Below are 21,113 nucleotides of genomic sequence, written 5' to 3' on the forward strand. Positions count from 1 at the left end.
GAAAAAGGCCTAGCTCTTCTTCATTACAAATACCCCAATTTTCCAGCTGCAACATGCAACAGATTTGGACCAAATTAAGTGTGCAAACAAAAACAGGAGTGAGGTCAAAAATATGAAAGCTGCTCTGTGTTACAACCTGGCTCAGGACCCCCTGTATGGTCCTCAGGAAACCCCTTTGCTGGGACCCACATGCTTCCAAGCCACCTGGGTCTGGAACAGAGTCTCATCACTGTTTCTAGCTCTGGGTCTATAGGGCACACTCTCAGACTCAGACATTTTGTCTCAGTCCAGCCACCCTAGAGCCCCAAATCCAAAGACCCTCCTTAGTTACTTACACATGTCTCCTCAGAGTTCCACCTGGGCTGTGGGCTTCTAGTGTAACCCTGTCAGGGACAACATGGCAAGAAGCCAAGGAGCACATTTCTCAGCAAAGGAATTTTTTAACACGGTGACTTCACTCTTGAAACCCGCGAGAGTTACAGATGTTTGGAAACAAAGTCCTGAGATGTACCCTCCCCTGGTCGGAGCTCACCTTGTCAAGCGTGTCCGAGGTTCATCAGTTGTTCAGGCTTGGCAGAGTCCATCCTGCCCTCTGTGTCCTGCAAGTCCTCCTTACGCATGGCAATGGTCAGCCAAGCCCGCTCTCTAACTCCGCACAGAGCAGAACCTTGGTCTGAAATACAGCTGCCATCTCTGAGACACAGAATCGTAGAACTGAGAGGTCACCTAGTCCAGTCCCCTGCACTCAAGATGGTCTACATAATATGTAGGCCTATCCCTGACAGGTGTTTGTCCAACCTGCTCTTAAAAATATCCAGTGAGGGAGATCCCACAACCTCCATAGGCAATTTATTCCAGTGCGTAACCACCCTGACAGTTAGGAAGTTTTTCCTAATGTCAAACCTAACCCACCCTTGCTGCAATTTAAGCCCCTTGCTTCTTGTCCTACTCTCAGAGGTTAAGGAGAACAATTTCTCTCCCTCCTCCTTGTAACAACCTTTGCTGTAACATGCTACAGATCCCCCAGTCATACTTGCCCCTTCCCCTGCCCCAAGGACCCTGTGTAGAAAAAAAACATTGCTCCATAGGAGTGGGCTGGTAGTTGAATGTGGCCTTAGATTGCTCTGTGATGGCACTTGGTGTTAGGTTTTTGCTGAAGGACTTTCTCAGCAAGGCAACTGACTGGAATGCAGTACAATAGGCTGCCTTTGGGCACATCCAGGCTTGTGCACTGACAGTGCCTAAAACAGGTCAAGAGAGAGTTCATAATTTGACACACAGCCATATCCCACGGTGTTGCTCCACGATACATTATCAGGAACACCAAGGGAGCAAGGCAAAATTATAACAGGGCTGCTTTAAACTGCTTAGATTTTGCAAGAGGGCAAGACAACTTGATGCCCAGGTTAGGAATTATTTAGTATGACAGATGGGCCTGAACCAAATTGCCTCTGAACTTTGGAAAACCAAAACCCAAATCTAACTCTACAGGGTGGGAATGATCTTTGTTTTTATAAATCTCAACTCCACCCACTTCTGAAGTGTTTGAAGTTTGGGATGGAACTTGTGGCTTGAGGCCATCTCTGTTTAGCACAGAAAGCTGACATAGGGAGCTTTAGAGAAGGACATCTGATGAGAGCTTTCTTACGAGCACATTCATTGAACCTGCTCCCATTTGACCTTCTGAGACAGAGTAATTTTAATAGATTCTGGGCTCATAACACTGTAAACTATATTGTGAATACACACATCTGTCTTGGGTAAGAAGCTTAAAAATTTTCCCCCTGTAGCCAACAGGCAGTGCTAGCCATAGCTTTATTTGCAAAAGGTTAAATATTCCTTTAATTGGATTGCTGGCATTTAAGTGAACAGCAGACTATCTTTCAGCAGTGTCCCTTTTATTTGTGACTGGAAAAATGCCTAGAGAAATGCCAAGGGAAGATTTCATTTTAATAAAAAAGAAAAGCTTAAGATCCCTTTAGAGGCTTATGTTACATCTTAAAACTACCATGAACTAATGAATTTAATCTAAAAGGTCCCCAACCACAGGCTGGAGAGAAATTGCAACACTGGCATCGCTTAAGCAAGTTGACTTTCTCTGTGTGCTCTGTGTTAGTTGCCATATCTTTGTCCTTGCATTTCTAGAATAAATACAAACAAATACATAAGAAGATTTTAGTCTTTTGAAAAATTATCTAAATGAGAACTACAACTGCCCTACAGCAGCCTACAAACACTTCACAGCAGCATTCATGTCAGAGGCTTGCGCATAAATGGAGCAAAAAGAAAATCTCCACCCTTCCTCCCATGAGTCACTGCTGGGAGGGGGAGGGGGAGAATTACACTCCAGAAATCAGACTGCCTGGAAGAAAAGTTTCCCCCGTTAGCTCGTATCAGGGTCAAGTTAAGGACCCAGTTCAGTTATCACAGGTACAACATAGGAAGCATTGTATGGGAGTGGTTAATTTAAATGTTACATCCCTTGGGAGCAGAGTGGGGATGCATAAAGAAGAATAACAGGGTCTATAGATTGCCATAAGTGACCTTATTCAGGTTAAATTATTAGGACCTGTTGTCAGATGGGTAAAATAAAAGGCAGCTGCTGGAAAGTGGATTGGGTTTAGCTTTCCATTAAAAAAAAAGAAAAAAAAAGAAAAAAATTTGTTTCAAGTGCAGCGTTGGTAATTGTGCAAGTTATAAAGTTTAATGTCAGGTTTGTGGAGAAGCAGTAATTGACCACAGTGTAATTGACTGATCTACTTTAAATGGATTTATTTGGATGTGTAGAATGAGATAATCAGAAGAAATGCAGGGATCCAGAGAGCAAGCGGAGAGGCAGGCTCAGCACTGAAGGTCTTTACAGGTGCCTTAAGAGTATCCTATCCTAACAGCTTGTAGGATGGCTGAGCTGTGCTACAGAGAAGCCCCAGTATGCTCCAGCTCAGAAGGCAGCTCAATGGAATGCAGGACCGAAGGATTTGTGCAGCACCAGATCCTCTTATCCTGCCCCAATGTTCCCTCAACTCTGCCCCCCATAAAGCAGAAGGAGCCCCCACACCAAGGGGGTGCATACAGGGGGTGCACACACACCCTCAAATCAAACTCTTCCCCTTCACACAGCAGAACAGTAGCGGTACAAGGGGGTGGATTTGCCCCATTGGTATAACTACAGTATCTGAAACCAATAGCTGAACAAGGACAATTTTACACACTGGCTCAATGGCAATTACAGAGACACCAACTCTATCTTCCCCTCAAGCACTCAGGGTCAGAGAGGGGGAAAAACACAACCTCAGCCATTACCAGTCTGGTCAACTTTTGCATGTCACGTTTGGTGCTTTTCTTAAAACCTCATGGCTGTGGAGAAAAGCTTGACCCCGATGCTCAGAAAGACACAAAGGAAAATCAAAAAGCACCCAAAATGTAAGATTTTTTTTTTAAAAGAAACCTTATGATTTTTAAACCAATCTCATGATTTTTGGACACTTGCAGCTGGCAATCATGAACTGCTTAACTTGGTCATCCTGTGCCACAAGGCAGGTTTCTCCTTCTCTCCTCCCCAAAGCAGGCCACAGGCTTGGGACATAAGGTCCCATTAGATAGCTCCAACTGCAGCTACAAGTCAGGCCCCTTGCGGAGATATCAGAAAGGCCCTGACCACAGGAAAGGAAACCTGGGAATCATCATTTGGAGCCAACAACCTCCATTTTTCTGTACTACGGCACTGGCTCTGTCCCTTGAGCTGTGATGGTTGGACTGGTAGCTGTAGGGACTAGTCACCTGGGTATTTTTATATTTATAATGAAGTTGCAAGCTGCTGCTTTTCACCATCATCCTGAGTCCTGTTTTATTGAACATCGGGCCTCAGCATCTGCAGAAACAACATTATAAATAAATGGGAAAAGTGCCCAGAAGCCATTGAAAAGTATTACAGGTTTTATCAAGAAAATGCTCATGTTATAAAGAATTTCACTGTCTGTTTTGTTCAGCCTAGAGTAAAACATGCCCCTTGTCATGAATATGTTGTGATACATGCTGATGAATCCTGATTATCTACAGGCAACACCCCCAAGCCTTCAGATAATGAGGGCAGCCAGCCCAGCCGTGGCCTGCGACCTGCTGCCTGGGCAGCAGCGGGGGTGGTGGTCGGTTCCAGAGCTGAAGAAAAGGAGTCCAGGGGTAGGAGCCTGTGAAAGGGAGACCAAGAGTCAGGGAGGGGAGCAGTTTATCTAAACAGCCTTATTTATATCCACGATCCTTTGCAAAAGCCTTGAGGTTAAAGCACTTCCGCTCAAACGCTCCCTTCTCTGTCCCCCAACCCCCAATCTCCTCCATGCCAGATATCGGCAGAAACACACAGCAGGCTTTCCTGAGACCATTCCTTGTATGGAACATCCTTTGTCTTTAGCTGAGGACACAACCAGGCTTTGGATAAGTGAGTTTTGGAGCATTGAAGGCAGCCCTGTATTTGAAATAAAGTGTTCATTACTTTGGTTACCCTGCCATTCGTGGTGGCCAAAATTTTGCTCTAAGAAACATGTGTGCGCATGTAGACAGAGCTAACTAGAGTGAGGTCAGTAATTGTTTCGCTGAGATAGACTGATGAAAAGCACTGTAGAATGGGCTTCCTTCCCCCCCCGCCCCACATGGGTTGCAGGAGGTTTGAAAGAGGCTGAGGGAGTGGAAAGCAAACCACGTGTTATTTTTGGGAGAGTGACACTGCCTGACCAGCTCCACGGGCGTCAATTATACAATGCAATGGATATTAGATACATTATATACATATCTGTATCATACATATCATGTAAAATGCCTTACATAGTATAATTGTTTATATTTGACATTTAGTCTGATTATAAGAGACTAATTTTAAAATGTGTTTGCCTTGGGTTTTGTGTATCAATATCCTACAGTGGAAATTAAAATAGTTAAGTTACAAACCCACCTCAAGAACAATAGTGGCTTATATTGGGAATGCCAGCAGACCAGTAACCACAAAAGCACTATAAAAGCACAACTCAAATACAAAATAAAAGAGGTGGCCTTTTTTAAAAAAGGTAGAGACAGTAACACACTTTTGCCTGAGGGACTGAGGTAATTAAAGCACCTCTGGTCATTTTTAAATGTTCATTTTTATTTAGAATGAAAGTTTGAGTAAAAGCAGGGTGACAATAGTGACCCATACTGGCAAGTGCATTGTCATACATAGTATTGGACAGTGAATAGGAGTTGGTTTGCAGACTGGACAGCTGCCTGTTAAATGCTGCAAACCCATTAAGATGGGGACCCTAGGTCACATCTTTTTCAAATCCTTCCCATTCTTCTGTAGCTTTAAATTGCAAGACAGTTTGAAGTAACAAGAGGGTTTTTTTCACCTCCATCACTTTCAACTTTTCACTTCCCTGTTATAGATTACTTTTGCCATGGGCCTTGTAAAAACATCCTTCAAAGGAAATGTGTTTGAACTCCTGATTTTAAATTCCATGCTGTATTGCATAAGATTAATGTCTGTCTATTTTCTATGGAGAACAAACACAAAGGTTTGTCTGCATGGAGGGTGGGGAAGGGACACTTCCTTAATTTAATGTAATTTATGTCTCTCTTGCTGCCATAAAGGAAATGGATCTCTCCCTATGCACCTAAGTAAAGCCGCATTGACTATTAATAGCCAATAAAAGGAAAACACAACTCTAAATTTCTTCTTCATGTGATTACAATGGTCTAAAAGGGGAAGTCATTTTAGTACCATCTGAAATGACCAATTGTTTTCTGGAGACAAACCCGCCAGTACTAAATCAATCAACTGACTGAATCACAAACTTAATTGCATATTAATGCACCAAAAAATGATGTAATGACTATCTTGTTTATTTTGTTCCTCTCTTCTAAGCTTCTATTTGTTGTCATTAAAAGAACCTGGTTGTACTATCTATGTATTGCTCACATAGGGTGCTGTACCTTTTCTTTAGGTGATGTCTGCTTTCCAGAGAAGGACATGGATGAGAGTGAACTGGCTGATAGTCAATCTCACAAATGCCAGCAGTCTGGGGAAGGATCTCTAGGCTGTGACAGAAGTAGTATCTGATACTAAAAGGATTTGCCACACTTGACAATTTGAGGGATGTTTGTGGAATTCCCAGGGGGAAAAAAATGAATAGCCCAAAGCATACGTCCAGGATTTTAACTGTTCTTCCTAGCCTCTTGCTGGATAGATCACTTTAGGGACCATATAAGCTTTTGGGGACAGGAACTACGTTTTTGTTCTATGTTTGTACAGAGCCTAACATCTTAGGGTCCTGGCCCATGACTAGAATCCCCAGACTCATCCACAAGACAAACAATAAATAATAGACTCTTACTGATACCTATTTTTCTGTAAAAGAACAAAAAAATCCTTTACATTAAAAATCAATGTTAACATGTATGTTAACACACATCCCCAAAAACTTACAAACGCACATGCCTCCTCCCCCCACACCACACACACACACACACACAGACTTAAATTTTAAAATTAGAGAGCACGGGCTCTGCTATGCAAAAAATATGCAGGGATATTCCCAAAGAAAGAGTCATCTTTCTTTGATGTGTTCAATACTTCACATTGTATATGCCTCACCTTCGAGAACATGATGTACTGTGCCATACATCGTCTAATTTATTGACTCATAACGACATGGCGCACTCTGTAGATCTCTGCCCACTGTAGATCTACCTGTAGATCTCTCCCATGCCAATCTTTAATCTTACACTTTCCAAGCCAGTGGCTCTGCCTTTGTGCCAGTGCTGGCATGGTTTGCACAGTGAATTAGATTCACGCAACTCACCTAAATATCCCAACACTGATTTTCCTAATGACTGCGTTCATCCTCAGTATTGGGCTAATCAAGAGCGCTCACTGACAGCAAGACCCTTGTGAAGCTGCCAATTAGTAGTAGAGATGGTTCAAAGCAGGACCACTCCACCCGGATCCCCCCAGACTGTTGAATGCAAATGAATGCCCCTCCTGGCTTTGATTTTGCCAAACACAAAAATCTGTCTGGAGAAATTTTCCCAAGCCAAAAGTACTCTTGGTTTAGTCCAGTGCTATACATCCCTGTGGGGCAGGAAGTATTTTAGTCGCCATTTTACAGGTGGGGAAACTCAGGCACAGGAAGATGATGTGACTTGCCCAAATTAACTTTATGTGCACAAACACTTCTCCATGGGGATGCAGGGGGAGGGAGGCAGGCAATCTGCTTCCTGATTTTGCCCCATGTCCTTTCACATACTGGCCGGCTGTAACACTTGCAACAACCCAACTCATCAGCTTGGTATGTTCTGGCTGCTTCCAATACTAGACCTTCTGGGCAAAGAGGCCCTGAGCCACAGTCCTTATATTAAAGAGGGAGGAGGAGGAAAGGGAAAAATAACTCAGAGATCATTTGTTCTAGATGCACTAGCACAATTAGATCAACTGGTGGGACTGATGCCTGAGGCTTCTGCATAGCTCAGCCATGTTAAACCATCTCAAGCAACACTTCTTATACTCACAAACCAGAATAAAGAGCAATGCGATATTAGGGGGGGGTCACTTGCTACAGCAGGTTTAAAATTATGCCCCAGCTACCCCATGTCTCAAAGAGACTGATGCTTACAATGGTATGTTTATTCCTTGGCCAGGCTTGAGCTCTGCCTCTAGGGGAAAGTGCTATTATGCTCAGGTTAAATTGCAATATGTAAAGATAGTGTATTGCACCGGTATACTGGCTTCTAGACCATGTTGCATATTTAGCAAAGGGAAGCTGGGAGAATCAGAAGCCACTGCATACATTATGAGCTGCAGTGCTTATGAATGGAGGAAGTAGTCTTTCAGGATAACCACATGGCCCTGCAATGCATTGCTGGCCTAACTCCCACTGGAGTCCATCAGCACCAGCAGTCGCTAGAAGCAGTCACTGTAAGGATGTGAGGTGCTCTGGCCGGGGCTAAGCTTCCTGTCTCCAAGAAGCTCAAGACCCAAAATCACAAGCTGGTATAGAAGTGAATTGCTGAAGGCCGCCAGACCTTCCCCTCCCTCAGGGCCAGATCCTGTGCTGGGACTCACATAAGGCATTAGCCAGGAGAGTCCAAAGGTAGTTTAACATTGTGTGTGCGCCATGCAGATTTTGGGCGGCTTGGAGGCTAGCGTGACCTTCCCCCTACTTCCCAGCATAAATTAGAGCAGCTCCAGCAGGTACTTTACCTTACAGCAGCTTTCCCATAGGGCTAGTTGTGGTCCTGCCGCCAGAATAGCAAGAGTGCAGAAAAGCCCTTCCCACACCCAGCCATTCCTTCCGCATGTTCCTTACCTCAGAGGTGGTGAAGGGATGTCTGCGTCACCCCTGCTCTGGAGAAATTCTTCAGGTCTGTTTCACACCAACGTTGTCCCTGCTATGACACCGTAAGAAGACCACAGCAGGGTTCTCATTATTCACTGCCAATGTATCATTGCACTTTACATGTATACCATTTGGCATTGAGTTTTTTACCAGAGCATCCCAGCGTGATTTTTTTAAACATTAAATTACATCTCACAACATCACAGTGAGGATTACACCTATTTTATCAATTCAGAGGCACAAAAGGTGGACAGGGACTTGTCCGAGGCTACGTATGGAGTTAATGGCACGGCCACGGGAAAAACCCAGGAGTCCTTAAAGTCCCCTGATCTAACTACTGGATGATTTTTCTTTTGTTTCACACATAGACTTGTCACTAAGTTTAATCACACCAAGAGATCAAAAGACTATTTAAAAATCACATATGCCTGTTTCCTCAGTGTACATGTTACTGAGTGAACAAGAATTCTCTTGTACAGCTCCACTTAAATGGAAGCACACTGCCTAAATATCAATACTTGCTATGATTAATATTGCTATTTATATTAGCAATGAATTGGGTTTGCACAAAAATAATTAGCACAGCATGCCTAGGTATTATTTGCTCCTAATTATATCAGAGTTCATTTCAATGACAGCACTACGTCACACCACATAAATAACAACCAATAATGAATAGCCAGAAATTTGTTACCTTAAAATATTTCCCTGTGTAATAGCCTGCGTTATGGTGGGATAACATTATAAACTGAGGTGGATAACTGTTTTGGTGAATTCATGGGTGGAGTTACTAACAAACACATCAATGAAAAGAATCCTGCTCTTGGGGCATTGGGTTTTTTTAAAAAAATCTCATTCAAATTCTGAAGGTGTAGGTTAGTTGGTTGGGTTTTAAGTATGAAGAATAGAGCTGGGTGAACAACAGATCTTTCTGTTTGCTGGCATTTCCAAACATATATACATACATAGATAAATGGTTTGGGTCAAATCAAATTAAGAGAGACAACTAAAACCTCTTTTTCCTCCCCCTCAGGGCACTTTGTCAATGGCACCTAAGTCTTGAAATATTGTTTTCTGACTGGTTTCAGAGTAGCAGCCGTGTTAGTCTGTATTCGCAAAAAGAAAAGGAGTACTTGTGGCATCTTAGAGACTAACCAATTTATTTGAGCATGAGCTTTCGAAAGTGCCACAAGTACTCCTTTTCTTTTTGTTTTCTGACTGAAACTATTCAGCAAATTCATGTCAAATGTGCAAATAGTTTTGGATTGGCCGACACTGCATTTTTTAATGCATAATTTATTTGCACAAGTCTACCATCGAGAGTGAGCTAGTGGCTAGAACACTGGGCTGTCAGGACTCCTGGCTTCTCTTTCCAGTTCTACCACTGACTTGTGCATGATCTTATTTACTTCTTTGTTATTCATTCAAGTTTGTTCTATTAGTACACATTGAGAGCCCAGGCCAATCCCTGGCTACCCCAGATAGATTCTTGTGGCACATCCAGACTCAGGCAATTACACTACACTACACTGGCAGCAACATAAACATAACAAAAATGCAGTAAATCCAGCCAACAAAATCATCCCGAATTCCCCTCCTAGAGCTCCCCAGCCTTGCTATTCTCCTAACTCCTTTGAGCAAGTCATTTAACCACTCTGTTCTCCATCTGTAAAGCAGGCGGTACTGCCAGGACTTACGTGCTCACAGGAGTATCATGAGACTTCATGTACTAAGGATTTGGAAGCGCACTGAGATACTTGGATGACATGAGTGTTATGGGCTCCCTTCTGCAAGCTGCTCAGCATTCTCTGCCGCGTCCAGCAAAGCACTAAGCCGACTGGTATGTGTAAAACAGCAAACCTACCTAGAACAGTTTTACGATAAGAGGTAGAGTTAGACACAAGTGTCTAATACTTGTTCTGACTTGAGGGCGTAAGGGGAAGCTTTTACTTTGCTCTCAACCATAGCCTTTTCTAGGCTGGCCCCTGATGGCACCTGTAACACTTGAGCTGATGAAAACAGCCTTACGACAAACTCGGAGCAGAGCGACACAGCCTGAGAAATATCTGAAGGATAAGAATTCACAGATTGTGTCAGAAAAGCAAATACAAACTTCCCTATGCTGATCGCTAATTATTAAAGACAAAGTTGGAAGTTAATTAATACCTCCTGCCAATATCTGTCAAATGTACATATATCTAACAAATGCTACAAACCCCCCACAGTATGCCCATAAATCAATCCAGGCAGGATTAACATACTTTGCATCTTTATGGTGTGCTACTGCCCCCCTGTGTAATAAACATTTCTAACAGTGATCCTAGAATTGAAAAAGGCGAGGCTGATTTTCTTTAATGCAGAGCCGTTTGGGTATTGTAGCACTGTATGTCCCCACACCTCTGCACCGAAGAGCAAAATGAAAAATCAGATGACTTAATATTTCAGTGGATGAGGACTTATTTTTTCACCTACCCAGAACAGTATTGCCCCTTCCTATTTCCTCCATAACCACAACAGGTTCACCTCTAGCTCTCAGGTAGACATGTACGCTATTTTGTGGCGTAGCCCAGAAAGCAACAAATTAGAAGACTCTGGGGACAGTTTTTTCAGAATAGTTCAACTCTTATGTAGGGCCACAATGACCAGGGTCTGAGAGTGCTCACTCTGTTGAATGCTGGAACTTAACCAAAAAATTTAAAAAATCAGTCAACAAATGTCACTTTAGGTGACTAAATGGGGACTGATCTCTTCAGAAACTCTGGTCCCCCACTGTGCGTTCTCAGCACCTGGAAATCTGGTCCTGCATGAGTACAGACTCACAAGAAGAAACGGTCCATAAAGCTTTATTAGCCTGTTTCCAAGGGTGATGAGCACATCCCATTGCCCACTGATATAGTTTGGTGCTCATTCGCCCCAACTCCACCAAGTTCCAGCTTATGCCAGCGTTCACGGTGTAGCCCCATTTATTAATCAGGGATTCAACAGGGGACCTTCAGAGCTAAAAGCATGAGCTGTTTCAGCTGGAGCTAAAAAGCCAAGGTTTCCCAAATGGGGGTGTAATTTTCATATTCTCTGCTACAGAGGGGGACCTGTAACACACACTCACCACACACTGATGCAGCTTGGGGCAGCTGGAAATGCTGTAAGAGCAACATCTAGAGGAAATAGAGTTCAAATCCTATCAACAGTTCAGTTTTTTTATTTTCCTCCCAAAAGATGCCACCACCAGACACGTCCCGTCAAATGTGAACAAACTTCTCCATGTGACCACTGACTAATCAGCACATCACAGAATAAACCCTATTCAATTCACGACAGAAGCAGTCTGGTCTACAGATAACTAGTCTTTTTATTGTTGCATATTGACACATCTTGTGCATCTTCACAACTAGTATCCAGTTTCTCTGAGTGACAGCTACATTAAGCTGATAAACAGGTAAATGGGGACTATTGTACTTCAAATAAGGCTCAAATTAGGCTTGTTTGTTTGTTTCTTTGACCTTAGGTCAATGCACTTTCATTGCAATTAAGTTCCCTGATAAGATTACTCCTGCCAAGGAGCACAGCATGAAAATTACTCTATTAGTAGATCAAATTTCAGCTGAATTTTTTCGGGCGTACTGAATTCTGCCCTCTTGTTGAGTGATTGGCAAGCAGAACTCCTAGTATATCAGGCATGGCATTGACCAATGTGGTCAAATTAAGGCTATCATATTTGGAGCAAAAAGGACACTTTGTTGTGTAATGTTGAGAGGCTTATCTAGCATGGGGTGGGGGCCATTTAGAAAGAAACTGGGCAATGCCATTAGGCGTAATGAGATTCGGAATTAAAACAGAGGGGAAATTCCAGTTAAGAAAAGGGAAAAGTTAGGATGATCCTTAGCAATCTTCCTGACAATGAGATCTTTTATTTTATGGAAGAATCTCCCAAAGGAGATTCTGTCACTATTCCTCCCCTTATGCTACTTGTCTATTTATAGTGTAAGCTGGTTAAGTGAGGGACTGTCTCTTATTATGTGTTTGTACCATGCCTAGCACAATGGGCCCCTAATCTTGAGTGGCCACAACTGTGCAAATTAAAACCACCACCACCACTAAAAGGAAGCAGAGATGCCCTATTGCCTGGCTCATTTAAAGCTATGCCAGTGAAGTACTTGAACAAAGATTGTTTTACAAAGTCTCAAAATTTGCATTTGGATTGGCTAATATTTTCAGTAACAACATTTGGGAGCTGAGGTCTACTTACCACCTCCACATTCGGGAGGTTTCTGTGTCTAGTATCGCATTCACTTGGAATTATTTAATGAAAATGCTTAACTTTTTTCCAATACAGAAGCCCAAATCCTGGTCCCACTGAAGTCAGTGGCGAAAACAGTGCCTGTGGTCCTCAACCTTTTCCATACCGTGACTCCACATTACAACGGAAAAATGCATTGGGACCCCCTTTCCCACCGAACCATAAAGATTGGAGGGTAGTTGCAACCTCTGGGCCTGTTCATACCCCCGAGCTATGGACTAGGGGCTGGCAGCTTTCCAAGGAGTTCAGAGATCAGCCTAGCTGAGGTGAGAAGCTAGCAATAACCCTTTGCCCAGCAGCTCTCAATACAACTCTGCAGACAGCCTCAACGTTAATTCTACTGGTATGTGCACAGCGTCACCGATTGCAACAGTAGTCACAGTTGGTTGTTTTACTGACGGCCCTCCTAGCCAATAGGAATATAGCAACTGTGTAGTAATCCACTTTAGCTCACATCCTCTGAACAAATTAACCCTTGGGTTGCTGTATTAAACTCACCATGCAAAGCATGTATCTAACAAGTGCCAAAAGATACGAGGGCAGTCCAATACCTGACAAACAGAAAGAGCTATGTAACTTTATCCCTCAGATTGTAAAGCTCATCATTTCCATCCTCCAGAAAGGTTTATGACAGGATGTACAATTGATGTACGGTTACCCACAGAAATTTATTATTAAAACAGAGGTTTAAAAATATGCATGCAAAGGTTAAAAATCGGTTTTGTTCATGTAGAATATCTTTTTTTTTTAAAGCATGAAACAGTCATTTGCCAGGGTTTCAAAGCCATCTGTTTTCAAAGCCTACCTTCCTTGTTGTTTACCACAGGCTGTCTATCTGTTTTAACAACCTCCAGTGGGATTTCACACACCTCATTATGCAAAAGTACTACTTATGCATTCACTCCAGCACTTGTCTAACTAATCTGCACTCATAACACCTTCCACGGAAGATGCAGCATCCCTCTTCAGAGGCTGCAGATCAAAAACAATAGTAGATGGTGTCATAGCAAGAGAAAACATAGCCTCCTGCGTATTACTGTTGTGATACAGGTCTGATCGGAGACGGCTTGGAGCTTATAAAAGAAAACAGCAAACACAACCATTCTGTCACAAGAGATTTTGCATTATGTACAAGATTAAAAGCTAGCGTTGTATTTTTTTAAGCTTAGACAGACTATTCTTCATGGTCAAAAGGTTTTTAACCTTTGGTCTTTTAGGGCTTAATTCTGACAAGGCGCTGAGCACTCCCAGCTTGCGCTGATTAAAGGCACTCAGTATGTCATTTTAACAACATATCACTCGCAAGCTTTCCATCTGTACCAAGCGGCTCTGACCTCTGACAGAGCATTAAACTGCTGTTTACAGCCTCCTTTCGCCTCCCACTGCTCCCTCCCTCCAGATATGTTCACATAATTGGCAGATCATTGACAACAACAGACCTTCAGGACTGCTATGGTCTGTCATGTCAAGGCCTGCTTGGGAACCCTTTAAACACACATCCTTGACATAAACCATCATGTTAAGAGCTTGCTGGGAGGCTTTAATTCATGAATTATTAACATGATAGACTATAATATCTGGAGCCGTTATGGTCTATCACACCAGGTTAGCTGCTGCGCATCCTCACTAGCTATGTAGAAGTTTTTTTAAATTACCCCCATTGACATATTTGATCAGGTGTATTTAGAGGTTTCCAGGTTAAACGTCTCAGAATTCTTTTTAATTATTCCCCCCCTCCAAACTCCTCCCCCCTCCACCCCCCCAAAAACAAATCCACATTGTCTGGAAAATACTGAAGACCTCTTGGCATTTCTGTTTATTGTAAGTCTAGAACTAAAAACAAAAATGGTTGCTGCCCAACTGATTTTACACTAAATTTAGTTTAGAAAGGTTAGGAAAAAACTTTCTCCTGGACTAAACACTTGCAATTCAAGTTAGCCATTATAGCTCAGTATCAGGAAAGCCTGAATTTTTAACTGCTGGGGTGGGGGATAGGGGGCAGGATACCTTGTCTGTAGATAGCACTTTTCATCCACAGAGCTCCTTTGTAAAGTACTTTGAGATAAGCATCATCCCCCTTCTACACATTGGGAACTGAGACAAGAAGTAACTTTCAAGTTCATCTGGCAGATCCGAGACTAGAACCCTTGTCTGCCGAGTACCACTCCATCTCGCTACCCTCTGGGCCACACTGCCTCTCACTAATGGTTAACAAATGATTTCTTTTTTTCCTGATTTAGAAGGGGATTAACAAATTAAAGGTTGAATTAGGATTCGAGCTGGGTGACGTTTTTCAAGCAAATTTTTTTTTCCAGTGACAATTGCAGATTCAGCAACATTGAAATGTTTTGTAAATTCGTGTTGGTTTTGCTGAATTACTTGAGTAAAAATTAAATTTAAAAAAAGGCCCAATGTGTAAAATATTCTACCATTGTATCTTTTGGTGATTTCCTTTTAAACATTTTTTACCCTTCTTCCTCCACCCACTCCCATTCACCACCTTATTTTCCTGCCTTTTTTTTTTTTTTTAAGACCCCTCCCCAGTTCCTGTGTCTGATGGCTAACAAGCATGACAATGCATGTAATGTAACAAGGGAGTTTCACAGCTCCTGGTAAGAGCAATTTCACTGACAAGTTTAATTTGTCCTTGTTGTTTCCATTTATAGTCCCCTTTGAATAATCATATAACATGACTTGTTTCATCAAGTCCTCAAAGTCCCAGAGCAGCTGGCTTCAGCACAGGCAGCTTGTGTTCGAGTATTGATAGTCGCTCTCTCAGTCTTGGCTAAGATAACGATTTGAGCGGTCATGCAATTTTTGTACTGAATTATCTCGTCTCAAGAGCAAATGGTGATAATGTTAATATCTCAAGAGACATGAACACAGTGTCAACATTTGCATCGTTCCCTGCCTCAGTTTTCCATATGTAAAATGGAGATAGTATTACCCACATTTGTAATGCACTTTGGTCTTTAATAACACCCTTTACTAGAAGAGCTCATGTTTTATAATTAATTCTAGATCCTATGTATACAATATATTCTAGAGAAACATTAAGTAGATGTACTGCATTATTTGTCTTCGTTATGGTATAATTATTTCCCCTTCCCCCTCTGTATTTATCTTTCCAATCCTCTCTTTCCTCACTCAGTTTCTCCAAAAGCTCCTGGGTACTTGTGTCCACAATACAGGCGCAATTGGATAAATAAGCAAATCCCTCTCAAATTTTCCTTGTGTAACAACACAGAGATGCGAGTGATCCTATGAACAATGTCAATATATTAGGAGGCCCCATCTCACATATATGGGGGTACTGTGTTAAAAAACATATTTAAACACTGTTTAGATATGCAGAGCTCACTCCACAGGTTACTGGAGCCCTGTGCTCATAGACTTTAAATCAAGATTTGAGGACTCCAGTATCTCAGCCAGAGGTTATGGGCCTACTATAGGAGTGCATGGGTATGGTCTTGTGGCCTGCAATCAGACTAGATGGTCTGGCTTTAAAGACTTCCGCTTAAACTGGACCAGGCTGGCTTTCAGCAGGTGTGAACACCACTTTCACCAGAACAATTTCAGCCAGCAGAATGACAATCTGAACAGCACTAAAATGATTCAGACAAATGGTCCTTCCTCCTGTTGCCTTGACCTGCACCACTGGCCTTCAGAATCTCCCAGAATCTGCTGCTTCTGGGACCTGTGCCCCGAACTATGGGACAGCCCCCAGCAGGGACACTGCAACTGAAACAATTCAGAACGGCACGGATATGGACATGGGGCAAAAACGGAGAGTCGCAGAGGGATGCACCGAAATGGTTGTGCTTCAGCGGGCATTGTCCCATCCATCACTTCATTTAGGAACAGTTCAATTCTCTTGGGTAGTGCTGGCCGAGGGGGCCAGAGCTGAAAATCTGGATACTTCTCACTTTGTCAGACACAATAGAAGACTCCCCCCTCCTTGTCATGCTGTTTTCCCAGAATGGCTTCCTGGTTTTATTTCCATCACTTAACTTTTTTACGACAATGGGTTGTTGACCTATCACTCAGGCCCCAACCTAGAGAACCAAGGGACTGCTTTTTGTTCCTATCCTTTCACCTGTCTGGCTTGGATGTCTCTCCATTGACCAGCATAGCTCTCAGGGTCACTGGAACACACAAGCCTTCCCACCACGTCAAGGTGCACTTCTCAGGGAAGGGGCATTGAGAACCTGAAACTCTGGGTATGCCTACACAGCAATGAGAGGTGTGACTGCAGCATGTGTAGACAGACCCAAGCCAACTTTGATCCAGCTAGCTTGAGTAACAAGAGCAGTGAAGTCGTGGCATCGTGGGCTGTACAATCCCACCTAGAACCCGTGGTGTTTATCCAAGTGGCTAACCTGCATGGCCATGGCTTCACCGCTATTGTTGTTGGAGCTAGCTAAATCAAAGCTAGCTCAGGTATGCCTCCGCATGCTGCATTCATACCTCTGATAGCAGCATACACATACCCTAGGTCAGCAATCTTCTCGAATGCCCTTTTCTAGTCCCACCCATGGTGTAATCTAGAAAACGGTTTTGTTTTGCCCACATACTGGCCATTTAAAACCCAATAGAAGCCAGGCTACCAGACAAGTTGTTTATTTAAACAGAGTTTTCAAATATGCAGTACTGGGAGCCTAAAATCATTGCTCTTTGAGGAGTTAAAATGGTGTGTATTTCAACACTGCTAAGGTTGTCGCAGATAGACAAGAGCTCAGATATTCCATGGTGGAGCCAACGCTTTGTTCCTAAATCACCCCTTGTGAGCAGCCAAACAGATTGTTATTTTTATTTAACTTGCTACAACAATTCCACTTCTGGGCTGAGACCAAGTGTAAGAAATTTCAGCTCAAAGGAAATAAATGCCTCTTGATAGTGCCTGAGTATTGGTTCAATAGCCAGTAACGCCTCTGATGTAGATGTGTGTTTAGGATTGGGCAAGCTCTCAGAAGCATATTTATCCATCATTCAATACTGATTCCTTCAACTGCTGATGTAACAGTAGAAAGAGACACCATCAAGCAGGCTGCCCTGCATCACTCAGTCTTGCTGTATCCCTGCCCCACATGCACCATGTTTTCATGATCTGTTTAGGGCCAGCTTACTCTGCTAACACTTGCACATTAGTCAAACAGCAGGAATAAGACTGGCAGAATCTTCCCCTTAGGCTGTAAGTTCTCCAGGGCAGTGAACATTGTCCTCTGACTAGTCTGTAAAGCACCTGCACCCTATTGGAGCTATAGCAATAAGAAGTGCTTCATATGTTTTTACGTTGTGTCAACTTCTATAGAACAAACATTCATTTTCCCTTTCTTTCTCTAAAACATTCTTCATTTTGGTTCCATATTAAAATAAAAAAATAGAGGGTCAGAACTAGATCTCTGAAGATGGATATAAATCTCTCTCCTTAGGTTTCTAATGAAGCTTGAAATTAACATGTTTTTTTATTTCATCGTCATCTCTCAGAGATTTTCAACTCTTTAGGACAAGAACCCATTCCTTCCTGTTCTACATGCCGTACAGTACATCATCACTACTCAGTAAATAAATAATTAGCTAGGTCTTCACTGCTTTAAGAGGAAACACATGAGACAAATTACAAGATAAGCCATAGGATCTTGGAGACAGCGTGTTGGACTTATTTAATAAGTTTGCACAAATGAAAAGTTATTCCTCTATAGAGTCTAACCCTTTTCAAGCAGGTCAATGATTAAGCCTGAACTATTTTAAAATGTCTATTAAACATTAAAGTAGGGAATGGCGATGCTACACAAACCCTGAGTGCCAGAGAGTGAGCTGTTTAGGGTTATGTATCCACCCTAGAGTTAAGTCTTACTATGTTTGCTGGGGAGAACCTAGACAAAATATTTTGCCCTGTTTATCTAATCTTCAGTACCTACATGGCTCCCATTATTGTAATCTATTTGCCCTCAGAGCACTGCATAGGGAGGTCCTATTATTCCCATTTTAGGGATGGGGAACCAGGGCACTGAGAGGTTAATGACTTGCCCAAGATCATACAGGAGGTCTGTGAAAGAGCAGGGAATTGAATCTAGGAGTTTTGAGTGCCAGACTAATGCCATTGTATTATGTACTGTATTCTCCTTGTACCTTACGTTAGGAATGGGTCCAAACCCAATTCCCAAGTCTAGATCTGAAATTTATATCTCTGTGACAGGCAAAACCAAAAATCTCATACTCAAAATTTCCTCAACTTTGTTAGTTCATAATCAAACTTTCACAAAGTTTGGGATGTTTGTGTTAGCCCACTTTAGGGAGAGAGGTTTGAGTTGCAAACTTGAATCTGGATTTTGGGTCTGGAGTTTTGATTCCAGTGGAGACAAATCTTTAGTATGCAGCTTACTGTATTGTAAACAGCGGCCACCACATTGTCCACAGCACACAGATGAAAGCTTCATGCATGTCCCTCTAATGCCAGCACAGGCAACTTGTACAGTCGTTAGGCATCAAAATAGAAATCTCTCTAATTTGACACCTTACATTACACCATCGTTTTTAGAGCTAGCTGGGAAACAGCATTTCCATTTCACAGGATATTCTGACATTTAAAAAAAATTATCCCGAATAAGAACGAAAAGTTGAAAATTTGTAATTAATTGTGAAACAAAAAAATTCTGAAATATTTCATTTCAGAAATATTGAAGCAACTTCATTGCAATGTTTCCTTTCCACAAGATCAGAATGCTTTTTTCCAACTGTATCATTATGATATATATATTTTATATATGTATACTGTATTACATGTGCTGAAATGATAACTTTAAAATAAAGCATTATGACCTTATCAAAATTTAACATTTTGATAATTTCTCAATTTTGAAATAATCAATACATTCCCATGAAACATTTTATTTTCTTGAATCAGCATTTTCCAGTGAATAATGGGTCCACTGGAAAGTTTTCAACCAGCTCTAATCTTTTTATATCATTCACAGTTTAAGACAATGACTTAGCGAACTGTGGTTTGGAGCAAAAAGTAACTAATGATTTGGGATACTTTAAATTAAGTTTCCTACCAAGAGAATTAACAATATGGAGCTAGTCAGGTGTTCCCTTTACATGTTGAAAACTTGGTATTTACATGGTTTTTTTTTAATTTGACACCTTTTGACCATAAAAATCAGAGCAATGAAGATGAACAGTCTTTATATATCCTTTGAAGAGGAAAATTCCCCTCTGTTTTCCCCATGAGTTTATAAATCTTTCCTCCAAGCCCTACATCATTAGGATCGATTCAATATTGTACTCGTCTGTGAAAAGTGCATTTGAAGTATTAATGGGAGTTTCGATCTGTTCCTGCTATTCAACCCCTTGCACTCAAAATTCATGACTGTATATAAGAACATAAGAATGGCCATACTGGGTCAGACCAATGGTCCATCTAGCCCAATAGCCTGTCTTCTGACTGTGACTCATGCAGATACTTCAGATGGACTGAACAGAACAGGGCAATTATCAATTGATTGATACCCTCTTGTCCAGTCCCAGCTTCTGTCCCAGAGGTTCAGGATACCCAGAGCATGCGGTCACATCCTTGACCATCTTGACTAATAGCCATTGATGGACCTATCCTCCATGAACGTATCTAATTCTTTTTTGAGCCCAGTTATACTTTTAGACTTCACAACATCCCCTGGCAATGAGTTCCACGTGTTGATTTAGCAAGATTGGGCAACTTTTCCCAGCATAGTTGAACTCCTGGGTTCTTTTGTCCAATTTTAATATGCCCCACCTTACCAGTTATTAACTCTCTCAATGTAAACCATATAAATCTAATATTCTGACAAATAAAATTTCTCATTTTGTAAATATAGAATCTGCTTCTACTGTAGCGGGTCAAAGACCAACACCAACATTTGCAACCTTGGGTGCCCATCTAACATTTATATTTTCAGAGGTATTGACACTTGATGTTGCCACTGAATTTAAATGGAACATGCAGCACCTTTGAAAATGAGTCCATTTATTTAGGTTCCTAAATATGGATTTGGGTGCCTGACTTTAGGCAACCATGTTAGAAAATTTTGCCCCAGGTGCTTAGTAAATAGTTACAGTGACATGCTGTAAAAACAGCATATTTCTTACTATGGGCTGGACACGGTCTCAGTTTCCATATTTTGGACATCTATTTGCTTTAAATTTGGTAGTAGCCTCTACATAGAAATCATGCATCCCGGTACAAGCCCTGAGTGCTATAGCTCGAACTGTGCATGTGTCCTCGATATAAAATCAGATGGTGTTATAGCATGGCAACTTGCTTTCATTACTGGGCAGGAAGTAGTTGAAGCATTCTCTCTGAAATTCTTCACATTAAGGATGAAACTGAACCAAACCCCGTCATCTGGATGTCAACCTCACTGACTGACAGAAACAAAACCTTGCATAGAATCCTGGTCCCCGCTTAAGTCAATGGA

At 42.0% G+C, this 21,113-nt stretch overlaps 1 long non-coding RNA gene across 7 annotated transcripts in view; it reads left to right on the forward strand.

The window, feature by feature from the left end:
- LOC119563866 overlaps positions 1–19,489 on the forward strand; it is a 121,661-nt gene extending 102,172 nt beyond the window's left edge. For 3 of the 7 annotated variants that reach the window (XR_006286238.1, XR_006286237.1, XR_005222594.2), the window contains 3 exons: positions 10,035–10,200; positions 11,577–11,796; positions 12,694–19,489. This is a non-coding gene — a long non-coding RNA (uncharacterized LOC119563866). Of the gene's footprint in view, positions 1–4,059; positions 4,180–9,544; positions 10,201–11,576; positions 11,797–12,693 lie in introns of those variants that run through there. The other 4 variants (XR_006286239.1, XR_005222592.2, XR_006286236.1 and 1 more) reach the window with 3 other exon arrangements.
- The last annotated feature ends 1,624 nt before the right edge of the window (positions 19,490–21,113 follow it).

Source organism: Chelonia mydas, chromosome 17 (genome assembly GCF_015237465.2).
Source record: "Chelonia mydas isolate rCheMyd1 chromosome 17, rCheMyd1.pri.v2, whole genome shotgun sequence".
Classification (NCBI taxonomy): Eukaryota; Metazoa; Chordata; order Testudines; family Cheloniidae; genus Chelonia; species Chelonia mydas.